Below are 5262 nucleotides of genomic sequence, written 5' to 3' on the forward strand. Positions count from 1 at the left end.
CAAATCAGTACTTCTGTCAAGCAATGGTGAAGAATAAGTGCATTGAAGTACCAAACAACTCCACACACAAAAAAAATATGCTCAGAGTGGAAAAAAGGTAGTATTGTCCAGAGAAAACAAATCAAAATGGATGGCAAAGTTGCCAATACTCCAAGAGATATATCTTGGGGTTAGGGGGAAGGAGAAGACCAAAAGCGTGAGCTCACATGAAAACATAAGAAAAGACAAGTGATCCGTAATTACGGATGCAAAAGCAAAGCACCCGGTGACAAAACCTGCCGACAGCCCCACTAAACTGTTCTGAAAAAAGAAAAGAAAGAGGAAACGGTGGAGCTCTGGGCCGAAATGTCAAATCGGAACTCAAGGAGCAAATCAGAATTCAAGACGCGGGGGGAGAAAAATAATCAGCCCCGGGTCCAAGCTCCACCAACTCCGAATCAAAGCCACCCCAATGATTTGTTTTTCCTTTTAAAATCAACGAACGAATCCCAAATGCCAACTCCATGAGCGCATCAAAAATGGATGCGAAATGGCGGCGCACAGCGCGGCTCTCGATCCACCCCAAGGAACCAAGAACACAGCCCAGCTGCACACAGAAAAGAGCAGAGGGGAAAAACGGAAGAACAATCCAATCTAATCCGAGCTCAGAGGCTGAAATGCCGGCTCCAAGAACCCCGCCGCGGCCGGCGGAGAGGGCGCCGGACGGGAGGGGGCAGGGCGCGGTGGACTTACGGGGTCACGCGCGCAGATCTCGCCGCATTTGATCGGGGACGGAGGCGGGGGGGAGCGGCTGCGATTTGAAGGGGCGGCGGCGGGGAGGAGGAGAGAGAAAGATGGGGTTTTGGCTTGGGGTGGGTTCAACTTCAAACTCGGCGAGAGCCCCGCCCGCCCGCTCGCTGCCGCTTTCCAATCCCCCAAAGCTTATATAGCCCAAAGGTAAAGGGAGGAGGAGGAGGAGGAGAGCTAGGGGAGAAGCCTCCCCGAGGAGAGAGAAAGAGAACAGGGCTAGAGAGAGAGAGAGAGGGAGAGGGGTGTGAACTGGGAAGGCGATGGCAGTGAAGAAGAAAATGTGATGACTGATGAGAGAGAGGGTGGGGGGTAGGGAGGGGGGTGTGGGCCCTCCTGGTATGGTCAACTTGGGTGTGTGTTTTTTATATTTTTGGAGGGTGTATTTTTTAGTTTCTTGGATTGTATCCATGATATGATGAGAAACAAAAAGGAGGCATTAGTGTGAGTGCTTATGGGCTGATGGCATCTTTGCTACTCCATCATACTCCCTCCGTCTAGTCTAGTCTATGTCAAAAACACTTTTATATTATGAAACAGAGAGAGTAGTAAATAGTAATGGACACTCACAAAGCATTTGAGAGCAAAGCTTCCAAACAATTTTTTTTGAGAATTTCAAACAAAATTTTACTACACAATTTCAAGAAAGCCATCTATTTACAACAAAATGGATATGCATACGAGAGATCGCATCCTTCTTGTACGACACTAATCCAAATCGAACTGGTTGAAAAAATGGAATAATCATGTGTGCAGGTGGTTCGTGGTACATGGGTCATATTGAACCCGTAGTACTATTTAGCTAGATGTAGAGCAGTTTGCATCGACTACGCATATCTTTCGTAGTAGCAGTATTTTCTTGGAAGATATGCCTCCAAATCTACAATCTTTTTTAGTAACACTAGGGTGTATAGGGTTGGGGCTCACACTACAGGAAAAGCATTTTCTTGTGAAAAGGACATAATTTGAAGAGGAACTTACCATGGTTATCTATTGGGTAACTAGCAATCATTGATTGATTGTTATATTGGAATTGTCTCTTGTAGTATCTATGGGATTAGTATAATCAAACGTCAAAAAAATAAGGATAAACTGGACTTGCTATAATTTGAACAAAACAACATATATAAAGAATTCTACTCCCTCGGTTTGTCGACAGCTGACATTTATGCATTGATATAGTCTTCAATATGCATCTTTGATCATTAATTTGTAGGCGTTTGAAAACATGTTTAATGACAAAACTAATAATGTTGCATTATTTTACGGATGAAAATACTTTTGTGTCAAAGTTTTAAAACTTTAACTACACATTTTCTGGAAAGCCATCTATTTACATACACATGTGATAGTACTATTTAGCTAGACGTGGAGTAGTAGTAGTTTGCATCGACCCTACATTTCTTTCATATTTTCTTAGAAGATGCCCAACTATAACCATTTTTAATGACACTAGAGTGTGTAAGGTTGGGCCTCACACTACAGAAGAATCATTTTCTTATGTAGCCAATACTACTAACACAACTTGAACTATTGTGCAATTAGTCCACAACATCTTTATACCTTCATTTTCAATAAGAGGGACTTAATAGGAAGGGTTATATGTAGGTCAACCAGCAAGTCTTACTCTTCTAACTATGTTCTAAATTTCTAATCATGGATTTGATGGATTTACTAGCTCCTGGTCGATTGAGCAATAGTCACTCTCAGCTTTCTTTTGCTTTTCTAAAATATATTGTATAAATATATGTATCACAAGCCGTTGTAATAAAAATATATGTGTCAAGGCCATTGGATGCAGCCTTCGTTGGCATCTTGTGAACTCAACTTCAAATTTAACCAATAATGGACCCAGGATACGTGGATGATATGACAGAAAGGTCATGCAAGAATCTCGGTACCAAAGGAATCATCAGACGGATGAAAAGCAAATATTCAAAGCCCCTTCAGGTTGCAAAAATAAATAAATAAATAAATAAATGTAGAATGAAGAACGCTGGAGTTTAACATTTAGTTTTCACTACAAAAGGTTTTGTTAGTCTTACCGGCCCATCCTTCTCGGTCTCTGCGTATGAATACATAAAGAACCACTATAACCATCACCCAATAGGAATATCGTCCATAAACACAAACAATGAAAAAAAACAGGGTGTAGCGTGTTAGAATAAATGGGTTGGCCATGAAGATTTTCTAAAATTTCTAATGTAAATCTCAAAGGCCCATGTATAAATGGCAAGTGAAGCTGCAATCTTCAGTCTCACCCCAAAAGTGAAGGAGACATGAGACCAACTTAAATATAGTCTCCCCACGACACTAAGTGATGAGTATGAGGAGAGAGATAGAGAACACCGCATGCGGTTGATCATCTCGCCTGGTCTCGCCGGGGTGAAGGGCGTGGGCATGTGAAAAAATCGGTTTGTAACCTTGCATGTACGTAGTTTCTTTTTGTCGCTTTACTTTTTTGGTTTCTTGGTAAACAAGTTGGTTGTTTTCTTGTCCGGTAAGTTTACAGCTACAAAACTAAGTCTATTTGAGATCATAATCGCTACACGATACCGCGTGGGTCTATATATAACGACTTACCAGCCACAGCCAAAAATACACTAAAACAAGCTAGGGTTTGCCTCTTCTCACTATTTGTGTCGTCATCGTAGACTACTCCATCCCAAATGCCAACATGCATTGGCGAGTAGGAGTGCATGTATCTGGTACCTCTTGTCCTTATGATCCTGCATCAGGAGAGGATGAATTATGTTTCGGGGAAGCACTACGTGCAACTGCTCAAGTTCGTCACCACGGGTCGTCTTCCACCAAGCCTGTTGGTGTCGCGTACCAATGACTTCAGACATTCAGATCAATGTTATGCTATAATTTTCCAAAACAATCAAATGATAAATTCAAGTTGTTTTGAGGCATGTTGAGGACGTGGATGAATTTATATAAATCCCATGATACAAATCGAATTTTGACATGGGTTAGGAGCAAATTTTCCAAACTGGCCTTGCTAATGTTATGTTGCAATTTTCTCAAATAATCAAACCTCGGGATACAACAAATAGATGGACTGGACTTGCTATTATTTGAACAAAACAATAAAATGAAAGAACTCTACTCTCTTAGTTCGTCGGCGGGTGCCTTGGGCATTGACATAATCTCCGATATGCACCTTTGACCAATATTTAAACAAGTTCAGAAATATTTCTGCAATGACAAATCTATTGATGTTGCTTTCATCTTACCAGTCACGAAAATGTAAACGCTAGTGGTTAAAGTTAAAAAAAACTACACAATTTCAAGAAAATCATAAATTTACAACAGAATAGCTCAGACTACATCTGATTCTTGTACAATACTAATTCAAACCGAACTGGTTAAAAAAAGGAACAAGCTTGTGGTGGAGATGGTTTGTCATACCGAGGACCGTATTGAAACTGTATGCATAGCATCTTGTGTTATTATTTTTTGCGGAAAAAATTCCAATCTATCCATCATCAATCATGATAGTACAACGAATACCAAAAATAATAAAACTACAACCAGATCCATAGACCACCTAGCGACGACTACAAGCACTAAAGTAAGCCGAAGGCACGCCGCCGTCATCACCCCTTCCTCAATAGAGTCGGGCAAAACTTGTCGTAGTAGACAATTGGGAAGTCATCGTGCTAAGGCCCTAAAGGACCAGCGCACCAGAACAACAAACACCGCCGTTGAAGAGAAGGTTGGATCGGAAGGATCCAAGCAGACACACAAACACACAAGAACAAGGACCTGATCCACGTGGATCCACCGAAGATGAACACCTCACCGAATCCGGTGAGATCCGTCAGAGACAAATCTTCACACACCCTCCGATGACGCTAGAAGCACCACCAAGACGGGGGCTAGATGGGGAGAAATTTATTCCATCTTTAGAGAGCCGCCACCGTCTCGTCACTCTGAGAAGGACACAACCACTAAAAAACTCAAAAAATCATCAAAAACGAATCCCTCCCACCAGCAAGCACCGAGATCCACCACGCCTCCATGGCCCTAAGGCCACTGGAGACGAGGTGGACCGGCGCTGGCACCAACGAGAGGCAGGAGGAACCCTAGCAGCGGCTCCCTGGCGGTTGGCTAGCGTCGCACGACTGGGTACATAGCATCTTGTATTTACAATCAGATGTAGTAGTACTATTTAGCTAGACGTGGAGCAATTTGTATTGACTTCACATATCTTTCATGGTATTTTTTTTGAAAGATATGCACAAATCTACAACCATTTTTAATGACACTAGGGTGTATAGGATTGGGCCTAACACTACAGGAATATAATTTTCTTATGTAAAGGACATATTTTAAAGCGGAACTTAACATGGTTGTCTATAGGGTAACTAGCAATCATGCATTGATTGTTATGCTACAGTTTCTCTTAGACTATCTTTAATCAATAATTCTAAATGCACAGAAAGCAACGGAGGGTTTTACGGGGCCCTT

The sequence above is a fragment of the Triticum dicoccoides genome, chromosome 5B (assembly GCF_002162155.2).
Source record: "Triticum dicoccoides isolate Atlit2015 ecotype Zavitan chromosome 5B, WEW_v2.0, whole genome shotgun sequence".
Lineage (NCBI taxonomy): Eukaryota > Viridiplantae > Streptophyta > Magnoliopsida > Poales > Poaceae > Triticum > Triticum dicoccoides.